The 14,853-nt window shown below is 39.4% G+C and overlaps 1 protein-coding gene and 1 non-coding gene across 4 annotated transcripts in view; both read right to left on the bottom strand.

Moving 5' to 3' along the window:
• FKBP5 (FKBP prolyl isomerase 5) overlaps positions 1 to 14,853 on the bottom strand; it is a 112,078-nt gene that overhangs the window by 79,955 nt on the left and 17,270 nt on the right. The gene's annotated exons all lie outside the window — the stretch shown is intronic.
• Positions 9,035 to 9,139, bottom strand: LOC120233851. The gene has a single exon (XR_005528935.1). It is a non-coding gene; the product is annotated as a U6 spliceosomal RNA (small nuclear RNA).

The following is a 14,853-nucleotide window of genomic DNA, read 5'->3' as shown; positions in this document are numbered from 1 at the left end:
GGAATAAAGGGCAGGGGGGCGGGGTGAGCCCTGCCCACCAGTGTACCCAGAGGTAGAAGCCAGTCATTGCAGACAGCAGGGGTAAGGGCTGGCGCCACCCACCAGCACATCCCTCGAAACTGCAGCTGTAGCCTTGCAGGGGGCACACTCTGGCAACCAGTGACCCTCCAGAGGCTGTAGCCCCTCACTGCTGATAGCCAGACTGAGGGCCAGCCATGTCCACCAGCATGCCCACAGCAGTCACAGCCCAGCCACAATAGGTGAGCGCACACTACTAACACAGGGGACACCTGTGGAACACCTGGTTATGGTGACGGGAGGGGGTAGAGGGCAGGCTGCACTAACGGACACCACAGGATATCTTTTACATAAGGTCATTTACTTTCAGACCAGGAGACATAGCTGACCGACCTAAAACACAGAAACAAACAGAGATTCAGACAAAATGAAGGGACGGAGAAATACGTTCAAAATGAAAGAAGAGACAAAACCCCAGAAAAATTAATCGAAACAGAGAGAAGCAATCTGCTGATCAAGAGCTCAAAGTACTGATCATAAAGAGACTCACTGGACTTGAGAGAAGGGTGAATAAACTCAGTGAGAACTTCAACAGCAAAATAAAAAACATAAAAAGGAACCAGAGCTAAAGAATACAATAACTGGATGAAAAATACACTAGAGAAAATCAACAAATTAGAAGATGCAGAAGAATGAATCAGAGTTCTAGAAGACAAGAAAGGGGAAAACAACCAAGCTGAACAGCAAAAGAGAAAAAGAATTTCTTTAAAAATGAGAATAAGTTAAGGGAACTCTGGGACAGCGTCAAGCATATTAGCATTCACACAAGGGTCCAAGAAAGAGGTAGAAAACTTACTTGATGACATAACAGCTAAAAACTTCCCTAATCTGGGAAAAGAAAACAGACATCCAAGTCCAGGAATGAAAGAGAGACCCCAAACAAGATGAACACAAGGAGATCCACACACCAAGACAAATAATGATTAAAATGACAAAAGTTAAAGAAAATCTTAAAAAAGCAGCAAGAGAAAAGCAAACAGTTACATACAAGGGAAACTCTGTAAGCATGTCAGCTAATTTCCCAGCAGAAAACTTGTAGGCCAGAAGGGAGCGACATGATATATTCAAAGTGCTGAAAGGAAAAAAACCTAAAGCCAAAATACTCTACCTGACAAGGTTATCGTTCAGAATTGAATGAGAAATAGAGTTTCCTAGGCAACAAAAGTTAAAGGTGTTTATCACCATTAAACCAGCCTTATATTAAAGTACATTCTTTAAGTGGAAAAGGAAAGGGCATAACTAAAAGAAAAGTATAAAAGGAAAAAATTTTACTGGTAAAAGCAAACATACGGTAAAAGGTAGTAAATCTATCACTTATAAAAACAGTATGAAGGTTAAAAGACAAAATTGGTAAAATTATAAAAAATTATTTAAAAACATAATATAGGGGCGCCTGAGTGGCTCAGTCAGTTAACCATCAGACTTTAGCACGGGTCATGATCTCACAGTTCATGAGTTTGAGCCCCACGTCAGGCTCCATGCTGACAGCTCAGAGCCTGCTTCAGATTCTGTGTCTCCCTTTCTCTCTGCCCTTCCCCCGCTCATGCTGTATCTCTCTCTCCTTCAAAAATAATCATTAAAAAAATTTTTTTTAATATAATAAAAAAATAAAACATCACAGTTAGAAAACATGGGCAGGGAAGTAAATATGTAGTGCTTTTAGAATGTGTTCAAACTTAAGCGATCATCAACTTAACCTATACTGCCATATACACAGATCGTTTCATATGAACTTCATGGTAACCACAAACCAAACACCTGTTATATATACACACACACAAAATAAAGAGAAAGGGATCAAACATAACACCAAAGAAAGTCATCAAATCACAAAGGAAGACAGCAAAAGAAGAAATGAACAGAGAACTACAAAAACAACCAAAAAACAATGGACAAAATGGCAATAAATACATACCCATCAATAACTTTAAATGTAAATGGACTAAATGCTCCAATCAGAAGAAATAGGGTGACAGGGTAACAGACTGGATAAACAAGATCCATCCATATGCTGTCTACAAGAGATGCACTTCGGACCTAAAATAACAGACTAAAAGTGAAGAGATGTAAAGGTATTCCATGTAAATGGAAGTGGGGGAAAAAAAACTGAGATGGCAATACTTATATCAGACCAATTAGACTTCAGAAGCACCTAAATATATACAGCAAATATTAACAGATACTAAGGGAGAAACCGACAGGAATACAATTCCAGCAGGAGATATTAACACCCTACTTACATCAATGGACAGATAGATCATCCAGACCAAAAAAAAATCACTTTGAGCAACACATTAGACCAGGCGGACTTAACAGATATATACAGAACAGTCCATCCAGAATAGCAGAATACACATTCTTTTCAAGCACAGATGGCACATTTTCAGGATAGATCACATGTTAGGCCACAAAACAAGTTTCAATAAATTTAAGATGACTGAAACCATATTAAACATTTTCCAACCACAACAGTATAAACTAGAAATCAATTATAAGAAAAAAATTGGCAAATTTTTTTTTTAAAAACCTGGCAAAAATACAAACATGGGAAGACTAAAAAACATGCTACAACCAACCAATGGATCAAATGAAATCAAGGAGGAAGAACAAAAAATAACCGGAGACAAATGAAAATGGAAACACAATGGTTCAAAATCATTATGATACAGCAAAAGCAGTTCTTAGAGGGAAGTTTATTAGTGATACAGACCTACCTCAAGAAACAAAATTCTTGAATAAACAATCTAGCCTTATGCCAAAATGAACTAGAAAGAGAATGAAGACTGAAGTTAGTAGAAGGAAGAAAATAATAAAGATCAGAGTGGAAATAAATGAAATCAGACTACGAAAACAACAGAAAAGATCAATGAAACTAAGCTGGTTTACTGAAAAGACAAAATTGATAAATCTTTAGTCAGATTCTTCAAAAATAATGAGAGAACCCAAAAAAATAAAATCAGAAATCGAAGAGAAGTTACAAATGAGACCATAAAAATGCAAAGGATTACAAGACACTACAACAAAAAACTATATGCCAACAAATTGAACAATCTGGAAGAAATGGATAAATTCTTAGAAACATACAGTCTTCCAAGATTGCATCAAGAAACAGAAAATTTGAACAGATGAATTCTTAGGAACAAGATTCAATCAGTAATCAAAAAACTCTCCAGAGACAAAAGTCCACAATCAGGTGGATTCACAAGTGAATTCTACCAAACATATATAGGTTAAAAAATCTAGCCTTCTCAAACTATTCCAAAAAAAGCAAAAACAAAAAAATTAAAACAAAACAAAACAAAACCAGAAGAGGAAGAAATGCTTTCAGATTCATTCTATAAGGCCAGCAATTACTCTGATATCAAGCCATAGACATTCTCCTACCCCCCAAAAACTTACAGAACAATACCCTTAATGTAAAGACCCTCAACAAAATATTAGCAAACCGAACTCAAGGATCATTCACCACTGTCAAGTGGGATTTAATCCAGTAATGCAGGGATGGTTCAATACATTCAAATCAATCAACATGATACACCATGTTAACAAAATGAGGAATAAAAACCAAGATTTTCTCAACAGATGCAGAAAAAGCATTTGACAGGGCGCCTGGGTGGCCCAAGTCAGTGAAGTGTCCAATTCTTGATTTCAGCTCAGGTCACGATCCCAGGTCATGGGATAGAGGACTGCATCAGGCTCCATTCTCAGCATGGAGCCCACCTGGGATTCTTTCTCTTCCTGTCTCTCTGCCCCTCCCCCATTCCCTCTCTCTCATTCTCTCTCTCTCTCAAAACAAACTTTAAAAAGTCCTTAAAAAAATAAAGAAAAATATTTGACAAAATTCTATTCATGATAGAAAAATCTCAACGATGTGGGTAGAGAAAAAATATACCTCAACATAATAGAGGCCATACACGACAAACCCACAGCTAACATCATTCTCAACAGTGAAAAGCTGAAAGCTTTTCCTCTAAAAAGATCAGGAAGAAGGATGCTCAATCTCACCACTTTTATTCACCACGGTACTGGAAGTCCTAGCCTCAGAAACCAGAAAAGAAAAAGAAATAAAAGGCATCCAAATTGGTAAGAAACAAGTTAAACTGTCACTATTTGCAGATGACATGATACTATAAATAGAAAACCTTAAAGATTCCACCAAAAGACTATTAGAAATAATAAATGAATTCAGTAAAAATTGCAAGATACAAAATCAACATTTGGAATTCGGTTGTATTTCTATACACTAATAACTATATCAGAAAAAGAAATTAAGAAAATAATTGCATCAAAAATAATATACGTAGGAATAAACTTAAGGAGGGAGGTGAGAGATCTGTACTCTAAAACCTGAAAAACACTGCTGAAAAAAATGAAGACAAACAACGACAACATAAATAAATAAATAAATAAATAAATAAATGAGATATACCATGCCATGGACCGGAAAAATTAATATTATTAAAACGTCCATACTACCCAAAGCAATCCACAGATTCAATACAATCCCTATCAAAATGCCAACGGCATTTTTCACAGAACTAGAAAAATCCTAAAATGTGTATGGAACCACAAGAGACTCCAAATAGCCAAAGTAATCTTGAGAAAGAGGAACAAAGCTAGAGGTATTGCAATCCCAGATTTCAAACTATACTACAAAGCAATAGTAATCAAAACAGGACGGTACTGGCACAAAAAGAAACAGGACATCGATCAATGAAACAGGACAGAAAGCCCAGAAATAAACCCAAGGTTATATGGTAAAACTAATCTGTGACAAAAGAGGCAAAAATACACAAAGGGGAAAAGACCATCTCTTCACTAAATGGTGTTGAGAAAACTGGGCAGCTACATGCAAAAGAATGAAACTGGCCCACTTTTTTACACCACATACAAAAATAAACTCAAAATGTATTAAAGACCTAAATGTAAGACCTGAAACTATAAAACTTCTAAAAGAAAACATAGGTTGGGGCGCCCGGGTGGCTTAGTCGGTTAAGCGTCCGACTTTCGCTCGGGTCATGATCTCGCGGTTCGTGGGTTCGAGCCCCGCGTCGGGCTCTGTGCTGACTGCCAGCTCGGAGCCTGGAGCCTGTTTCAGAGTCTGTCACTCCCTCTCTCTCTGACCCTCCCCTGCTCATGCTGTCTCTCTCTCTCCTAGAAATAAATAAATAAAACATTTAAAAAAATAAAAAATAAAAAATAAAAGAAAACACAGGCAATAAATTCTTGGACCTTGGCCTTAGCAACATGTTTTACATAGGTCTCCCCAGACAAGGAAAACAAAAGCAAAAAACAAAAAAACTGGGACGTCAAACAACATCAAGCTTTCCACAGTGAAGGAAACCACCAACAAAACAAAAAGGCAACCTACCGAATGGGAGAAGATATTTGCCGATATTATATCCAATAAGGGGTTAATACGCAAAATATATAAAGAACTTCTACAACTCAACACCAAAAGACAACCTGATTAAAAACTGGGCGGAGGACCTACACAGACATTCTTCCAAAGATGACATACAGGTGGCCAACAAGTACATGAAAAGATGCTCAATATCACTTCTCAAGGAAATTCAAATCAAAACCACAATATCATCTCACACCTGTCAGAATGGTTATTATCAAAAAGACAAGAAATAACAAGTGTTGGCGACAATGTGGAAAAAGGGGAACTTCCTTGCACTAGCTGTTGGGAATGTAAACTGATGCAACCACTACAGAAAACAGTATGGAGGCTCCTCAAAAAATTACAAGTAGAAATACAATAGGGCCCAGTAATTCCATTTCTGGGTATTTTATCAAAGAAAAAACTAAATGAAAAGCATACAGGCACTCCCATGTTTACTGAGGCATTATTTACAACAGGCAAGATACAGAAGCAACCTCAGGGTTCATCGACACATGAATGGCCACACAAAATATGGTGTGCGTACACAATGGACTATTACTCAGCCCTAAAAGAGTGAAATCATACATTCCCAACAACACGTATAAACCTAGAGCCTATTATGCTAAATAAGTCAAAGAGAGAAAAATACCACAGGATTTCACTTCTATATAAAATCTAAAAAACAAAACAGAAACAGAGTCATAAATACAGGAAAGAAACCTGACGGCTACAAGAAGGGAGGGAGTTGGAGAGAGGCAAAATGGGTGAAGGGGATTAAGAGGTACAAACTTCCAGTTATAAATAAGTCATGGGGATGGAAAGCATAACATAGGGAATACAGTCAGTAATAGTGTATCATGGTATGGTGAGCATTTTGTAATGTATTTAATTTTTGAATCACTATATTGCACACCTGAAACTAATGTAATGTCAACTATACTTCAATTTAAAAAAAAAATCCTACAACTCAGTAATAAAGAAAACAAATAACCCAATTAAAAAATGGGTAGGGGCCCGTGGCTGGCTCAGTTGTGGAGCGTGTGACTCTTGATCTTGGGGTTGTGAATTTGAGCCCTGCCCTGGGTACAAGAGATTACTTGAAAAATAAAAGTTAAAAAAATGGGCAAAGTATGCAAATACACATTTCCTCCAAAGAAGATACACAAATAGCAAATAATCACATGAAAAGATGCTGAGGGAAAGTAGGGAAATGCAAATCAACCTACAGTGAGATACCACTCCACGCCCAATGAGATGGCTATTAGAAAAAAGATCATAATAAGCACTGACAAAAATGTAGAAAAAGTAGAACCCCCACGGATTGCTAGTGGGAATATAAAATGGTACAGCTGCTTTGGAAAACAGTGTGGCAGTTCCTCTAAAAATTAAACAGTTATCATTGATCCACAGTTCCAAGACAAATGAGAACATATGTCCATACAAAACCTTGTGCATCAATGTTCATAACAGCATTATTCACAATAGCCGAAGAGTAGAAACAACCCAAATATCCAATAACTACTGAATAGGTAAGCAAAATGGTATATCCACACAACAAAATACAGTTCAGCAATGAAAAGCAAGGAAGTACTGATAATATGCTACACGAACAAACCTTGAAAATACTATGCTAATGAGGGTGAGAAAAAAAATACCACATAGGCTACAATTCCATTGATATGAAATGTCCAGAACAAGCAAACCACAGAGACAGGAAGTGGACTGGTGGTTACCAAGTGTAATGGTGGAAGTAAGAGCGGCTGCTAACAGGTGTGAGATTTCTTTTGGGGGTGATAAAATGCTCTGAAGTAGGATAATGGCAATAGTTGCACAATTCTGTGAATATATTGTTGAAATCCTTCTATTTTATTTTTTTTAATGTTTTATTTATTTTTGAGAGAGAGAGAGAGAGACAGCATGAGAGGTGAGGGTCAGAGACAGAGGGAGTCACAGAATCCAAAGACAGGCTCCAGGATCTAAGCTAGCTGTCAGCACAGAGCCTGAAGCAGGGTGTGAACCCGCTCATGAACCATGGATCATGACCTGAGCCGAAGTTGGACGCTTAACTGACCGAGCCACCCAGGCACCCTGAAATCTTTCCATTAAAGTTTATTCATTTTTCAGAGACAGAGTATGAGCTGGGAAAGGGCAGAGAGAGAGGAGGACAGAGGATCTGAAGTGGGCTCTGCGCTGACAGCAGCAAGCCCGATGCAGTGCTTGAACTCATTTATGGTGAAATCATGACCTGAGCCAAAGTCAGACCCTCAACTGACTGAGCCACCCAGGCGCCCACAATTCTGTAAATATACTGGAAACCACCGAGTTACACACTTTAAAGAGGTTATTACCACACTATGTGAATTTTATCTCAATTAAACTGTTAGAAAAATTACCCTATGGAATGGATGGACATTAATTCCTAACATACATTGCTTCCAATGTATCTATTCTACAGAACACTGCTGTGAACGGTTTTGTGCCCAGGCTTTTATCATACTATATAATTAAGAGTATGGATTCTTGGGCCCCCTGAGTGGTTCAGTAGGTTAAACGTCTGACTCATGGTTTTGGCTCATCATTTCACAGTTTGTGATATCAAGTGTCCTCTCAGGTTCCATGCTGACAGTGTGGAGCCTGCTTGTGATTTTCTCTCTCTGTCCCTCCTCTGCTCTTGCTTGCTCCCTCTCCCTCTCAAAATAAATAAAATTAAAAATAAAATTAAAAGAAAAAAGAGTATAAATTCTTGGGGCACCTGGCTGGTTCAGTTGGTGGAGAGTGTGACTCTTAATCTCAGGGTTGTGGGTTCGAGCCCTAGGTCAGTGTAGAAATTAAAGATAAAATTGTATACATATATAAAATATATACAAATTCCTTTTTTTAAAGATTTTAAATTTTATTTTATTTTTTATGTTTATTTATTTGAGAGAGAGAGCACAAATGCAAGCAGGGAAGGGGCAGAGAGAGAGAGGGAGAAACAGAATCCCAAGCAGGCTCAGTCTCACAAATGGTGAGCCCGTGACCTGAGCCAAAATCAAGAATCAGATGTTTAACCGACTGAGCCACCCGGGTGCCCCAACAAGTATTCTTAACTGTCTGCTTTAGTGGGAACCCTGGCTTGACAATGGCAGCTATATGAGGGCTGCTTGGGCAAGTCACTCAACTACTTTGTGCCTCAACTTTCCCATCTATCACATGAGATTAATAGTACTTACACCTCTTGGAATTCTGAAAATTAAATCAAGTAAGGGCTTGTCATGGTGACTGTCACACAAACAGTAGTAGTTGTAACTGTCATTCTGGTTTGTATTATTTCTTTAAAAAACTTTTTTTTTTTTTCCTTAACTTTTAGAGCCGGGAGGAGGGAAAGAGGCAGAGGGAGAAAGAGAGAAAATCTCAAGCAGGCTCCATGCTGAGTGTAGAGCCTGATCCAGGGCTTGATCTCACAACCCTGGGATCAGGACCTGAGCCAAAATCAAAAGTGGACACTCAACCAACTATCCAGGCACCCCTCCTTTGTTTTTTGTTTTTTTTTTAGGTTTTTCTTTTTTAATTGAGCTCTAACTTACGAAAAATATAGAATGCTTCACGAATTTACATGTCATTTTTGCACGGGGACCAACTCATCTTCTCTGTATCATTCCTATTTTATTTTGTTAAGTTTTATTTTATTTATTTGAAAGAGACAGAGGACAGTGCAAGTGGGCAAGAGGCAAAGAGAGGGAGAGAGAATCCCAAGCAGGCTCCATGCTGCCAGCACAGTGCCCGATGCGGGGCTCGAACTCATGAAACTATCAGATCATGACCTGAGCCAAAACCAAGAGTCAGCTGCTTAACTGACTGAGCCACCCAGGTGCCCCCCGTTCCAATTTTAGTATACATGCTGCCAAAGCAACCACTACATTATTTTCTTAAGATGATTTCCAGAAGCGGTGTTACTGGGTCAAAACCCATGAACATTTATGTGCCTGGATCCATTTTGCTCAGCTACATTTCAAAGGGGCTGTACCAACTTTTGGTGCCAATAGTAAATATACGAGAGAACCAAGGTAACCATGCCATCATCAACATTATGTTACAGTAAATCTGTTTTGTTAATTTAACAGCTGCCTCACTTTGGTTGTTCATTTTTGCTGCTTTGCCGTTAGCATCTTGGAACGCAACAGTTTTCTAGTTATCCTAAGAATCCTGAACACCACGAGCACCTGCCGAATGTGAAATCTGAGCAAGACCCGATACTGGGAGCCATAATGGGAAGAGAAATGAGTAAGGCCAAAGGTTTTGGTGAGGTAGGGCAAAGAAACATTTTGATTCAAGATAACTGGGATCACGTATGAGAGAACTACAAAATATCTGTAAGGGTAGGGGAAAGATGGTGATTTATAAAGCAGGGAAAAGGCGGTAGTATTCCAGCTGGTTCTTGAAGGATGGACATTAATTTCAACTGGCAAGGGTGTGGGGCAAGGGCGAAACCGAGGCTGGGAAAAGAACACGGCACATTCCAGAGCTGTGTCTCGAGGACAAAGTTGCTAGGGGAGCGGGAAAGGTGAGAGAACAAGGCACAGAGTGCTCTCGGAGCACAAAGAGGTCCCTCTAAAACACAGCCAATGACTATGGGCGCCGAGGGAGACAGTTTCTCAAGGGCAAGAAACACGCAGAAAAACACAAAGACATGAATCATCACGGCCCATCCAAGGAACTGCGTGTAATCCAACTTGGCTAAAGTGGAGGGTACATGTGGAAAGGAGGCAGGGGATGCTAAATAGGCAGAAGCTGACTGGGAAGGACTGTGTGTGCCAGAATAAAGAATTTGAACTTCATTCCAAAGGAAATGGAGAACTGAAGCAAAGAAGTGACAATCAGACTAGCTTAAAAAAAATTACTCTGGCAACACTCCAACAGCTTCCCATCTCACACAGAATAAAATCCAAAATCTAAAGTCCCTCTTGCACTTAACACCGCGCACGCTGGTCAGTGGCGATCTCTGAAACTGCTTCCTATTGCTCCTTCTCTCACTCACTGGTTTCGCTACACTGGCCTTCTCACTATACATCCCCTCCAACGTGCGTCTCCGTACAGCTTCTGCACTGGCTCTTCCCTCTGCCTAGGACTCCTCCCCGGGGCACAGTTTGTTCCCGTACTTCCTTCAGGTAGGTCTCTGTTCAAATACTTCTTATCAGAAAGGCCTTCCTTATTACCCAATATAAAAACAAGTAACTACAGCAATCAGCCCCACCATTTTTTCCCTCCACTTACCACCTGGCACATATATTTACTTGTACGGTGCTGGTCTCTCCTCACTAGAATGGTAAGTTCCAGGATTAAGCCTCTCTCAATAACCCTACAATGTAGGAACTGTTATTGCCATTTCCAAATGGTGAAATTAAGGGGCATGATATTGCTAGTGGAACCAGGCAGAATGACTCCTGAGGTTGTGACTCTAACCACTGCACACAGTGTCAGAGGTCCTGACTTTGACACGAGATCATTTCCTGTGAGTAGGCTCCATCCTGAGAAGCACTGGGATAGTAAAAACTCTAAATTCACACTATATCCTAAAAACATATGGAGTCTTAACCATTGGTTATTAGCCAAGTTTCAAAAGCCAGGAAACATTTTTGTAAATGATCAATTAAAATGTACAAGGTACCTGGCCTGTGATGTCCCTCCCTGAGGCCTGGATTGACACTCCTTAGACCCTGGGGCCTGCTTCCAGCTTGCTGAGGCCCATGGGCTGGATCATAAAGGACTTGCACTGTGTCTTCCATGTGCCCCATCTTCCTGCTTTGTTTCCTCTCACTTCCTTGGCCTGCTGCTCTGGCCAGGAGCTCAGTGCCTTTCTGTGCACCCCTTCACCCTCTTTCAGAAAAAGCTGTTCTCAGGAAAGATCTGATAAACTCCTTTACTCTTGGGTATAAGTGACTAATAATACCTTAAAAATGGAGAAAAATGTACAAGGTTATCTGAACTTTACCCAACAAAAAGCTTTTTTTTTTCTTGTTTAGGACCCATAGATAATAAGATGAAAAGATTTTATGAAACTAAAAGGAACAAAGCAAAGGACACCAAAACTCAAGTATAATATTAACCTCAGGAATAAAATTAACTCCACCTTTAAGATAACCACTAAAATTTTCTGAGGTATCACTACCAAAAGAAGGACACATTACCTACCAGAAAACACCAAGTAAATATTGAATTATATGCAGATACAAATCCCAATTCTTTTCCTGCTCCTGATTATACATTTCGTCTTTGCTTGACTACTCTTTCATCCCATCTCCCATTATCGAGAGTATCCCTTTTAGAAATGTAGTTCTCCACCAACTGCTTTTCCCCTGTCAACTACACCATACCAGAATTTACCACTCTTAATATCAACTACTACCTGTATAATGACCAAATCTAATTAAAATTTCTCTCTCTTTTCTTTCGCAGTTTTTGATCTCAAATTGCCTGACTATAAGTAGGACCCTTTTATATCCCTACCTTTTCAGAGAAAATCAACTTTTTGAAAATTGTCCCCTTTTCTATTTACTTCGTTATCTGTACTATCTGGCTACTCGCCTAAGTTTACAACTTCAATATATTTCTTCTCCATTTAATCAACAGGGCTTGCCAACTGCTCATTGTGTCTTCTACGATCTTACTTTCCAAATCCGCCATCTATCACCGTATTCTGGGGTTTCTTCATTTCCTTCCCGAATTACCACAGTTTTCCAGCTGGCCTGCCTACTTCCAGCCTACTCGCTTCCATTCATTCCATACATACTGCCAGTAAAGCCTCTCTCACACAGCACACTCCCAATTCAAGGACCTTAAATAGTTCCCCAACACAAGTCCAAACTTCTCAAACCAGTACTCAGGGCCCTCCTTCTACCCCTTCAGACTGTCACTAATAAATGTTTATCTTACACATTCTAAGGCAAAACCCCAGAAAACCAACATCTTTGTCTCCCATATCCAAATCAGTGCAATGCATACGGTAGATCTACAGACAACACAAACCACCATCTTTCACTTCACTTAAACTAATTACATCAAGCAATGGGAATACATTAATCTATCATCTTCTGAACAACTCAAATTTCTATGGGAAGGATTCGTTTTCTAAAGTTAAACCCTTCTGGGGTACCTGGGTTAAGTATCTGGCTTCAGCTCAAGTCATGATCTCACGGTCTGTTGAGTTCAAGCCCTGTATGGGACTCTGTATTGACAGCTCAGAGCCTGGAGCCTGCTTCAGATTTTGAGTGTCTCTCTATCTCTGCCCCTCACCCACTCTGCACGCTTGCGCATGCTCTCTCTCTCAAAATAAAACATTAAAAAAATTTTTTTTCAGTTGAACCCTTCTAATCAGCAAAATGAAAATGTATGCAGTTATCAGTAAATAACACCCCATATCCTTAGTGGAAGTACAAATATTTTAAAGATGAATTTGCCAATATCTATAAAAAGTTTAAGTGCAAAATATTCTTTAGCCCAGCAATCTTCCAGGAAATTACCTATAGATAGTCTCACAGAAGAAAGAAAAATTATATGCAGGATATTAAGCACAACACAGTTATAATAGTTTAAAAAAAGACACAACTGAAGCTTCCTTACTGGACTATTATTATATGTCCCCACCAATGGAATATTATGCAGCAATTAAAAATAAAGTAGCAGCTGTACATGAGCTGATATGTAAAGATGTTTAAGAATGACACGAGGGGGGGAGGGGGAGGAAATCACAGAACAGAATGTACATTATTATTCTATTTGTGTAAAGAAAATGCATATACATTTGTGAATGCAAGAAAATATCTAAAAAGAAATATAACAAACCACTAATAGCAGCTAATTCTGGGATTGGGATTCAGGGAAAGAAACAAGGGATTTTTACTTTATGGGGTCCACATGCATGTACAGGCACATATATAGCCTTTTTTAAAAGAAGTATAGATGAGGGGCGCCTGGGTGGCTTAGTCGGTTAAGCGTCCGACTTTCGCTTAGGTCATGATCTCGCGGTTCGTGGGTTCGGGCCCCGCGTCGGGCTCTGTGCTGACTGCCAGCTCAGAGCCTGGAGACTGTTTCAGAGTCTGTGACTCCCTCTCTCTCTGACCCTCCCCTGCTCACGCTGTCTCTCTCTCTCTCTCTCTCTCCTAGAAATAAAGAAAGCATTAAAAAAAAAAAAAAAAAAGAAGTATAGATGACATATATTATTAGTTTCAGGTATATACTACAGTGATTTGATATTTACATATACTAGGAAATGCTCCACAATGAGTAGTTATCACCTGTCACCATACAAAGTTACGACACTGTTATGGACTATACTCCCTATGCCGCCCTTTACATTCCCTGATTTATTTTATAACTACAAGTCTGTGTCTCTTAATCCCCTTCACCTATTTTGCCCATCCCTCCACCCCTCCCTTCTGATAACTACCATTTGTTCTCTGTATTTAGGAGTCTGTTTCTGTTTTGTTTCTTAGGTTTCACAGAAGTAAAATCATAAGTATGTGTCTTTCTCTAATTTATTTCACTTAGTATAATACCCTCTAAGTCCATCCATGTTCTTGTAAATGGCAAGATTTCATTCTTTGTTATGGCTGAGAAATATTTGTGTGTATGTGTGTGCGCGCGCACATGCACATGTATATATCATGCCTTCTTTATCCATTTCTTTTTTAATATATTTTCTATTTTATTTTTTTAATGTTTTATTTATTTTTTAGAGAGAGAGAGAGAGACAGCATGAGCAAGAGAGGGTCAGAGAGAGAGAGAGACACAGAATCCGAAGCAGGCTCCAGGCTCTGAGCTAGCGGTCAGCACAGAGCCTGACATGGGGCTCGAACTCATGAACCATGAGATCATGACCTGAGCCTAAGTCAGACGCTTAACCGACTAAGCCACCCAGGCACCCCTATCCATTTCTCTCTTCATGGACAATTAGGCTACTTCCATATTTTGGATATTGTAAATAACATTTCAATGAACATATGGGTGCATGTACCTTTGACTCATACCTATCTTTTAACAAAATAATCAGTATTAAATTTTCACTTAAGAAAGGAAAAAAAAAAAAAAAAAGGACTTTTTAAAAAATGTTCATTTATTTTTGTGAGAGACAGAGCATGAGTGGGGAAGGGCAAAGAGAGAGGGAGACAGAGAATCTGAAGCAGGCTCCAGGCTCTGAGCTGTCAGCACAGAGCCCAACACAGGGCTCAAATTCACCAACCGTGAGATCATGACCCGAGCTGAAGTTGGAAGCTTAACTGACTGAGCCGCCCAGGCGCCCCACAAAAAAACACTCTTAAATACAGAGAACAAACTGGTGGTTGCCAGAGGGGAGGTGGGTGGGAGAATGGGTGAAACAGGTGAAGGTGAGGGCCAAAATTCTAGTTACA

Source organism: Hyaena hyaena, unplaced genomic scaffold (assembly GCF_003009895.1).
Source record: "Hyaena hyaena isolate Hyena2069 unplaced genomic scaffold, ASM300989v1 scaffold_96, whole genome shotgun sequence".
Lineage (NCBI taxonomy): Eukaryota > Metazoa > Chordata > Mammalia > Carnivora > Hyaenidae > Hyaena > Hyaena hyaena.
The sequence above is the reverse complement of the archived record's forward strand: the minus strand, read 5'-3'. Positions and strand labels throughout refer to the sequence as shown.